This window comes from Silene latifolia, chromosome 3 (genome assembly GCF_048544455.1).
Source record: "Silene latifolia isolate original U9 population chromosome 3, ASM4854445v1, whole genome shotgun sequence".
NCBI lineage: Eukaryota > Viridiplantae > Streptophyta > Magnoliopsida > Caryophyllales > Caryophyllaceae > Silene > Silene latifolia.
In genome coordinates, this window is record NC_133528.1 from 102,649,952 (window position 1) to 102,660,944 (window position 10,993).

A 10,993-nucleotide genomic window follows, 5' to 3' on the forward strand; every position below is an offset into this window, starting at 1 on the left:
GGGTCGGGTCGGGTCCCAAATAATCAGACCCGGACCCAGACCCAAATTAATTTACTAAGACCCATACCCGACCCATGCCCATTGGGTCCCAAAAAGTTAGACCCAGACCCGACCCATTAGGGTCCGACCCGAAGGGTCTGGGTAGGGTCCCCGACCCACTGCCATCCCTAGCGGCCGGTGCTCCACCCGGCTGGGAGTTCCCTGTAACTTTTTGTAAAATTTGAGATTGGCATGTATTCCCAACCGGTGGCCCGGCAGCCGGTCCACCAACCGGCTGGGAGAGCACTGTAAGTTTTTATTTATTTCTAAACATTGGTGTGTTGCCCCAGCCGGTGGCCCGTCCGCCGGTACCCCTCCCGGCTGGAAGTCCCCTGTATGTCTCTTTTTACTTGTGACTTCTAATAATGATTGAGTTATGCATGTATATTCTTCCTTATTGATAATTAGTTACTTTAAGACTTATTCATGTTATGATCATGCAAAATCATGGACATTCCCTTTGGACCCAAGTGTGACGATTTACATTGTGTGGCGACTTGACATTCCTTAATTACCCTTTTGGACCTTTGGTTACGGATATGTGTGCCATGTTTCCGGATTGGGTTATCCTTCCGCCTCTTCGGACCTTTGGTTACGGACTGTGTGCCATGTTTCCGATTTGGGGTTACTCGACGTTTGGTTACGGTCTGTGTGCCATGTATCGAGTCTTGGATGCGGATAGGTCACCGCATGTCGAATCGGGTGACGTCCATCCCGAGAGTCTGGATCCAAGTTTAGACTAGGACCGTATTATGATCGTCGTCCTACCAGGAGGTTGGAGTCTAGGTTGTTCGTCTTGTCCGTCAATTCCTTGTATTTGTCTTACATTTGAGTCGAGTTAATATGTGACAGTTGATGTAACACCCCACGGTAATTGAAGGGGTCCAGTGATAGGCTTAAATGACTAGTGCTTAAAAGGATTGGAAGTACTACTCATATCAACAAAGTGCACTTTATTTTATGGTCATCCATGCGAAAGAACTCCAAAGTTAAGCGTGCTTGACTGGGAGTAGTCTTAGGATGGGTGACCTCCTGGGAAGGTTTCCGGGATGCGCATGAGTGAGGACAAAATGCACTGTAAAGAACTTGTGTTGATCTGTGGGCCATGTACACATCCTGGTGAGCTATCATAAGTAACCGCTCCCGACCCGGTTTGGGCCGGGGTGTTACAGTTGACCTAATAATTCTTCTCTCATTTGTGTACTTCTATCCCTATTCCCCTATGCTTCCTAATCATGATTTTCTTATTACCGTAAGTATCTATTCTTATGCTTGTTTGTTTAATTAAATTTCTAATTACTTTTATTTTGACATATTGTGGCTGGGAGAACCCTGAGTTACTCCCCACTGACTGTGGCTTTCATATTTATTATGAATGACAGGTTGGTGATGAAGTTTAAGTGGGGAAGACCGTGTGAGCTAGCGAGTTCTTACCTTGGGCCTTATTTAGTTATCACTTGATAGACTCACCTACTTTTGAACTTATGTTAATTCGTGGGGTATCTTTTCCCCAATAAATAGACTTGCGTTGTAAACTTAAACTTAACTATCTGAACTTATTTATCGTGTTGGTGACGCCTCGCGTTGGACTTCATGAGAAGCCTTAAAAGTTTTAAAAATCTCTTGTTTCCGCCACGAGTTTCTAGTTATGTTTAGTTACCTCAACGAGGGGTGTCAGAAAATTAAAAACCATTATTTTCAAAGCACAAATACAAAATAGTGAAATTCGAATTCGCTATTTTCACAAATTTCAAACGACGGAATTAAAAACCGTCATTTTCAAATAGAAATACAAAATAGTGAAATTCAAATTCGCTATTTTCACAAATTTCAACGACGGAATTAAAAATCGTCATTTTCAACTCACAAATACAAAATAGTGAAATTCGAATTCGCTATTTTCACAAATTTCACACGACGGAATTGAAAACTGTCATTTTCAAATACAAATACAAAATAGCGAAATTCAAACTCGCTATTTTCACACAATTCAAATGACGGAATTAAAAACCGCCACCTGTCAAGAAAACGAAATACCGTCATATAATATCGTTATTTCAACCATTTCAAACCTAATGCAATCATTAATTCCATTCGAAAATGGGACAAGCACAAACGCCCAAATCAATTTTCAAGGGGTTAGAGTTTCATCCTAATTCAATCAAGAAAATGACACATAGTGGAATCAATAGTATTTATATATAGTATTGCAACAGGCGATAGGTCTGAATTGATTTACACTTTTGGGCATATCCACTTTGGGTATAAGAGTAAGTGTAGTGTTGTTGATCTGCTTAAAAAGCTTGCCTATTGAAAAGAAATCCTGAACAGCAGCTACCACATCAGATCCTATTACCCCCCAAGTATCTTTAAAGAACTGAGAATTAAAACCATCAGGCCCTGGGGATTTAGTACCAAGAATAGAGAAAATGACTCGTTTTACTTCCTCCCCAGTGATTGGTTTTGCAAGACATCTATGATGGTCCTCATTTAAAATAGTACCCTGCCTGACTGTAGGACAATGAACCCCCTTAACAGAGCTATTAGTTCCCAGCAGGTTAGTGTAGTATCTCTCAAAAGCTTCATTAATGTCCTGGATTTGGTTAAGTATATTCATATGCTCATCCTCAATTTATACTACCTTATTGGAGATTCTGCGTTTCTTTATAGCAGAGTGAAAAAACGCAGTGTTATCATCAGCCTCCTCTAGCTAGTTTACTTTAGCTTTCTGAGCCAAATAAAGATATCTTGCTTCATCCAAAACTCTAAATCCATCAGCAGCTTCCTTCTCTGCCTCAAGCAATTGTGGATCATGAGGATTGGCCTGCAGCTCTTTCTGAATATTATGGAGAGTCAATAACATTATATGTGCATTTTTTTCCACATCATGAAAGCTGTCTCTATTCAAAGCTTTTAGGTCCTGGTTCATAGCCTTCATCCTGTTAACCAGTCTATACATGTGTGTGCCATAGATAGGAGCATGCCAATGCTTCTTAATGATATCCAAAAAACCTGGAGCTTTTGCCCACATATTAAAGTATCTAAAAGGAACATTCCAAACCCTTTCAGTACTGTCCAACTGAATGAGGCAAGGACAGTGATCATACACCCCTTCTGGTAAAAAATTTTCAAAGGACTCCGGGAATAAGTTTAACCAACCATCATTTATAAGAGCCCTATCAATCCTACTGTATACCCTGGACTGCACCTCCTGTTTGTTACTCCAGGTGAAAAAAGAACCCACTGATTTGATATCTTCTAGTCCACAATTCTTTACACAGTTTTGAAAAGGAGCCATCTCAGCATTTGTAATGGTAGCCCCAATCCTTTCATTAGGATACAAAATATTGTTAAAATCACCTCCTACTAACCAAGCCCCAGGAGTGACATTGTGATAAGTTTCTAAAGTTTTCCATAAGACCTTCTTATCTGCTACTTTGTTGAAACCATAGACAAAAGTGATCTAATACATCAAATTCCTTCCTCTTTCAGTAACCTTCATATGAATAGTAACCTTCATATGAATAGTCTGTGCTGAAATAAGTTGAATATCAATGCTAAGAGCTAGAGGATTCCTGATAACCCAAAGTCTACCTCCTTTGTGACTCTGGTGATTTGTACATATAACCTAGCTATTATTAATAAAATTACTCACTTTCAACCATTTAGTATGCTTAACTCTAGTTTCAATCAGACCAAATAATTATAATTTATTTAAATGCAGAAATATTCTAAGGTCCATCTGCTTATTCACTTTATTGAGACCACGAACATTCCAAAATCCCAATCTAACCATGGTCACAGGTTGTTCCTTGTACACCACCCATTTCCTTATTAGCCTCAACAATTTCCTTTTCTTTCCTCAAAGACAGTTTAACAGTCTCTACATAAGAATGCCCACATGGTGTGACTAGAGGAGGATGTGTATCCTGCCTACTCAGACGTGATGCAGTCTGAGCAGGAGATTTTCCTCTCTTGTCCCCAATCACTCCCACTTTTGGTGTAGCCAGCACAGCTGCCGCATGAGCTACTGGTTTCTTCCTCCAGACTTGTGTGACCTTCTTAGTGATGATTTTCTTCCTACACTGTCCTGTAGCATGGCCAATACCACGATAAGTATTACAAGTTATAGGGAGCCAATCATATTCTAGTCGAACTTTCCTTTCCTGCCCTTCCTCATCCAGAAAGCTCAGAGATTCTGGGAATTGTTGGTTCACTTTCACCTTTATCATCAGTCGTGCATAATCCAAAAACATTTTTTTCTCAGTGGCTTCATCACGTCGAATAACTGTCCCAATCAGGCCTCCCAACTTGTGCAGACAGTCTTTACCCCAAAATTTAAGATCAAGACCAACCAACTTAACCCATATAGGCAGTTTATCTAACTTCTGCTTAACAAGGTTAGTTGTAGGAGTCCATTCTCTGATAATGACTGGCTTATTATCAAACATTACATATCCTTGTTGGAGCACCCTTTGCTGAATAGCTTTAGGCTTAAACCTAACTAGGAAGATACCATTAGGCATAAAAGAAACTTGATTATAATCCTCCTCCTTCCACATCCTTTTAATAAATCCATCCAAAACATTCCATGGCGGATTAACACCAACCACATAGCCAAAAATAGAGGTTGACCAGTAAGTAATTGTTAGGTTCATATACCTATTATTAGACTCCTCTAATAGTGAACTAATTAACTTCTTAATTATTTGTTCTTTAGATCTAGTGCATGCATAACAAAATGAAAGATTTAGAAGAAAAACAATGTCCCCTTACATTGCTATATGGTTCGAAATATAGGGCACAAGTAAGGTCACCTTCCTTCACTTGTTCTTGAGGTTAATGTGATGGATGATCCTCCAAGATCCCAAGTATAGAAATCCTCCTTAGATTGCACCCAAGACTTACCCTTAAACTAGTATACTAATTAACTAGATTATTATACTAGTACCCTTAAAATGATTCTAATATTATTACTATTACTACACTAGTAATGTTATTGTGATATTAGAATGGATGAACAAATGCTTGTGAATCTCATAAAACTTGTTTAGAGAAAACTAGAGGAAAACTAGAGAGAAGAAGCATATTTTGCATGTAGGAGATTTGAATGAATTGGTTGTTGAAAAAATGAGGACAAAAGTCCTCTTATGGTGAGGTGTGGCCGGTGTGGGTATGTGCAAAAGGGCATCTCACTTTTCTCTTTTTACCTTCACAAGAATAAGTAGTGTAGGATGTGTAAGAATAGGTCTATAGATAGTTGTAGATAGGTATCTTCATACCAGTTTATTAAATAAAATAAAACAACCAAAAACCCACTAACACACCCTCTATTTCGGTCCAGCCTCCTTAATATGGACAACCATTTTATTTTTGTCAATTTGTCATTTGTCACACAATATGTCACATGTATTATGTTACATGTTATTAATTAATTTTAATGCATATTTATCACATAAATATCATTATACAAATCAATTAATCTATATACAATAAATTGACTAATGATACCTGATCATATTAATAAAATGGGTCATCTAATTATAATTCACAACATCTTGTAATTATAATCAACCATTCATTCTTATCTCAATTGTTTGTCAAACAATAAACAATTCTAGTAACAAAGCATTTTTATTACTAAAATAAATCTTATTTAATCCCATCACAATAAGATACAAAAATTTTCTCTCACAAGTGAAATGTTCAATTTTAAGAATTGATCACTTTGTATCGTCATACAATTAACCAATTTATCCATTAAGGGAATTGTCCTTTAGGTGTGACCTTAAGGGATCAACTGACCACCACCGTCACACGACAGTAATGTCAAACTCTAGTCAGCCAATCATTACCGATTAATGACGATCAGTTGATTATATAATAAATCATCCCTCACGTATTCTTTATATGAGATTTAAATTATGATATTAAATCATGTGATCGCACTATTGTCGAGAACACATTTCCCAACAATCTCCCACTTGTCCGAGACAAGTGTGCGTCACCTATTCTCTTGTCCTATTACAATCTCCCACTCAATGCAAGGTGTCTTGCAGGTCGTACTTATATTTGATCATATCTTGAGTGGTTTCCTCGATCTGGATATTAACTGTCTGACCGGAATTATCTATCATAGATACCTTCCGAGCGTGGCCACGCATTTCCAGTTAACTACTCCTCGAGTGGCCTTGAGATTTCAAACAACCCTGATAAGGGGTGGACAATTCCTATCGCCCTATTCCCTTCGTTTAGCCACAGTCCATCATAAGCCAAAATATACCCAGTTTGACCTCATTTACGAAATCGTAGAGTATAAATCAAAGCTAATCAGAAGTTGTGCCAACTTGGGCGAATAGTCTCTAGTCAAAAGAATTGACTCAAAAGAATACTATAGTAGCTCTTGCCACGACCAGGCTTTATGAATTACCAGAACTCTATAAGCGGTCACTGCCCGACAGAGTGTCCTATACAGTCTGCCTATGTGATCGACTAGTCATCCCATATGACTCTATGGCACTTGAACTTGCCATCAATCGTATCACACACTAGTCACTTCGAGACGTCGCCTCATATAAGTAACTAGGGGTGAATACCATGTCAATCCAGTTCACTTTAATGGGGTTCAATTTGTCTCTACAACCCATTCGGATACGACAAGGTAGCGGGTGAGTTTAATAAAACTCAAAACGATAAATGTGATTATCGCATATGAATAGTCAATACACTATTACTACTTCATATCTTATAATCTTTAGTGTATTATTAACACTAGTTTAGATGCAATAAAAGCTTGGAAAGTAGATATTCCCGATATCCATATATTCCAACTTTATAAATTGCTATTTCCTTCCATTCAATGTCATCTCCAATGACATGAATTTATCTAAATATATATCTAGACTACTTACTAGACTTGAGCTCTTTAACTTGAAAGATGCTCCCAGTGTTATCGCATAACTTGTGATAAAGTCATTTGTAGAGGGATTCACCCTTAATCCCTACGTTGATCATTTTATCACTATTTACTTAGATTCCTTTTGTAGTATTTGCAATGCACGAAACTAAAATACTTTTCTTAGTTTCTAACTCCTTAGTCAATAAAGCAGCCTAGGATTTCGACAAATCCCTTTTGGAGACTAAAGTTTTTGCAACCCTTAAGCAATTAACTTAGTTTGTCCACCAAACATATGAACAAGTATTCAATTGTTCTTTAAGACTTTCACAAGACCATCTCATGAATTAACTTATTATTGACTTATCATGCTGCTAGCATATGGTTCATCACAGCACGTGCGTCTGTTGGCATACATGATCGTACTAATGGCGGAAACATTAGCAATCGATTTCATGTGATCAACAACTTAATAGGTTTAGTGAATAAATATGACTCCATCATAGTATTTCCACTTCTATCAACATGAATAGCCTATTTAACCTTGTTGATTTACAACAGGTATGAAAGATCTTATCGTCATAAGACTCTCAACTCTATGCCAATGTTCTCTCATATAGATTCAAAATCTAGAATACTTTGCATCCCTTTCCAAGTCTTCCAATTACTCTTGCCAGAAGAGAGCATTGGTACATTATTCTCAATAAGTAATATGTGATCAACATATAAGACATGGAGAAACAATTATAGCTCCCACTTAACTTCATATATAATCACGATTCATCAATCATGTGAATGAACCCATTCACTATTATCACATGAGAAGTATAATCCTTTAATGCTTGCTTAAGACCATCCTAGGTTCACTTAAGAAAGCTACACATAAGATGTTAGGACACTTAAATCTTTATCTAAGGTTTTGTGTTTAAAATACTTCCTTCTCTAAATTCCCACTTTAGAAAAGCGAATTCAATTTGCCATCCTTCATTAAAATGAAATGCGGCAATTCCTAACATAATTTATCTTGATCAACATCTTCATGTAAATCTTATGCATTTGTGTACTCTAAAGCTCTATTTACCTTTAAAGAGACCCTCACTTTAAAGTAAATCTACTCATGAGTAACCATTTTTGGATTGTAATGTGATGGCTCGTATGTAACAAGGTCATGATACTATCAATTTCACAAAGTAATATTTTTAAACAATAAGACATGTGTGATAAACTCCCACTGAACTATGCTCTCATTCTATCTTCATAGACTATAGTTCAATACCAACTCCCACTTTATAATTTTATTACTTTCACAAAGTAACATTTCAACTATAAGAGATGTTTGTGACGATTCAATCTACTCCCACTCTATCTCTCAGAAATACATCTATCTTCTTGAGAGATAGTTTTGTGAGTCACAAACATATATATTTAACAGAGTATTAGAAGTTTACCTAGACTATGTATTTGCTTTCAAAAGGCCATCCTAACATGGCAGCTTGATAATATACGAGTCTTATCCATGTCATCTGTTTAATAGACTCTCTATTCTAGGTATCTCATGGTTGACCATCCGTTTAGAATAATGTGTCCATATGGTATCGTAAATTCCCTACTTGATGAGTTCAAAAACTCATTACAACTTTAATTGATCTTACATAAGTAAGTTGTTACTTTTAGTAATGATGACATAAGGAGAATCAAATTCATAGCTTATGGACATATAATGATCCCATCATCATAATCGTCTATTTGATCAATTTAAGTTGTCTATCTAAGGTTTCTCTACGCAAGTAATTAATGATGATGTTTTTAGAACAAGTAATCATAATAAAACAAGTGACTTGGGTTGCATAACAAGTCACCAATATCCAAAATACAACCCGTGTTTAAAGGATACAAGCCAATTTCCAAGTCACACAAGGAAATCAAAATAGTTCTAAAAACTTCAAATACATCATAAAATTAAAGACAAAGCAAATAAAAGCCAAGCTTCCATTGATCCATCACCACGGTCGGCTACTCTAGCTTCCCACATGATCCTCTAGGCTTGCTTCTCCTTGCCTTTGTCCTTGGTAGGAGGCCCTATTTACAATAAAAAGGGTAATCATCACAACTTGTATCAACATACCAAAGTTGAGATTGAAACATAAAAGATAGGGATAATTATATACCTACTGGAATAACCTTTCCAGCTTTGATGTCACTAAGATATTTGGAACAGTTTCTCTTCCAATGCACAACACCACAACAATAGTGGCACTTGTCCCCGGTGGGGGCACTGTACTTAGGCTTGGAGGTACTAGCTTCACAAGCTTTAGCTATTGATGTAGGAGCAAGGGGATCAGGCAACCATCCAGATAATCACAAGGAACCTGTCCTGACCAAGCTTGGGAATTACCCTGATTCTCTAAGGAAACTATCCAACCAGGGGCTCCAGCTAATTTTCAGTCAGCATTAAGGTTCCAAACTAAAAAATCATCCTGGAGAAGCTCCTCAAATTATGCTTCGAAGATTAGTTAATCAGGCTTACAAAGTCAGGGTCCATTCAGGGAAGCATGCAACATTGTCCTTGCTAATTCAGTGATAATTCCTTTGTTTTTGTATAAGTAAGTCTCATTATCTAAATAAGGATCTTGGAGGGTCATAGTAGTCCCTATCAAGTCAGGAGACAAGCAACAAGAAGGCCAAACAAGAGCTTTAAAGACCTGAGAACAACATTGCCATTTCAGGAAACAAACAAGAATGCTTTATTGTGCTTTTCTGAACTTTTAACCAGTCTGTTTTATTGCTGTTATTTCGTCCTCATTTGTGGACTTCTTGCTGTTATTTTAACTTCTTTTATAAGGCCTTCTGAGCCATTAGATAATAGTTTAATCAAGGATAAAGATCTCTTTGTAAACTCTATTTAAGCAGCCTGATATCCCACTTTTACAGGCAGATTTAAATGAATGAAAACCTAAGAGTTTACTCTCCTTACCCTGTTAAGTTGTGCTTTGCTTAGTTAACAAAATTTCTTAGTAACTTGTGCTTTGCTTAATTGCTGGCCTAAGTTTAGTTTAATCTCCTTGTGCATTGCTTAGGGGACTGAATTAATCTTGGGATTCACTGTTCTTAGAATTTCTCTGTGCTTTGCTTGAGGATTTTTAAATTCAGGGTTCTATCTTCCTTTTCATGTACAAATCCTGTCAAAACCATATCAACCTCTGGTTTGGCATACCAAAGTGGTAATCAGAGCAAGGTTTAACACAATCCCATCTTGTGTTAATCTTGGGTTGGTCTATATCTTGTGAGTTCATCTTCCCCTAACTACATTAAAAACTACAAAAAATAACCATGAGTGCAGAGAAAATTACTGAGTTGGAAACAAAGATAGATGCCATGGCTGGCACTGTCAATATTATGGCAGAAGCAGTGAATGAGCTGATGAACCAACATCCTGGATTTGCAGGCAGAGGCAGAGGTCGTGGGAGAGGATTCATACCACAACCAAGAAGAGGGCCACGTGAGGATGAGGAGTAGTCTGCTTCAGATGACAGCACAAGAAGCAGGCTTTCCCTCAACAGACACACTGATAAGCATCTTAAGGTAGAGATCCATGAATTTTCTGGTAGTTTGAACCCAAATGATTTATTAGAATGGTTAAGAGATGTTGAAAGAATTTTTTAGTATAAAGGATATAATGATACCAAAGCCTTTAAAGTTGCTACTTTAAAACTTAAGGGTTATGCATCATTATGGTATGACACCATGAAGAGTCTAAGGGCCAGGGAAGGAAAGGACCCCATTAGATCTTGGAATAAACTGAAAAAGAAGTTGCTTGCTAAGTTTGTTGCCAAAGACTACACTCAAGACTTGTTTATTAGGCTGTCTAAATTAAAACAAAATGAAAATTCTTAGAAGCCTATCTAAGGGATTTTGAACAGTTGACACTGCAATGTGATATCATTGAAAAACCTGAGCAAAGGCTTGCTAGGTTCCTAGAAGGGCTAAATTATAACATTGCAAAGCAAGTAAGGTTACAACCACTGTGGTCTTTTGAGGATGAGGTCAATTTATCCTTTA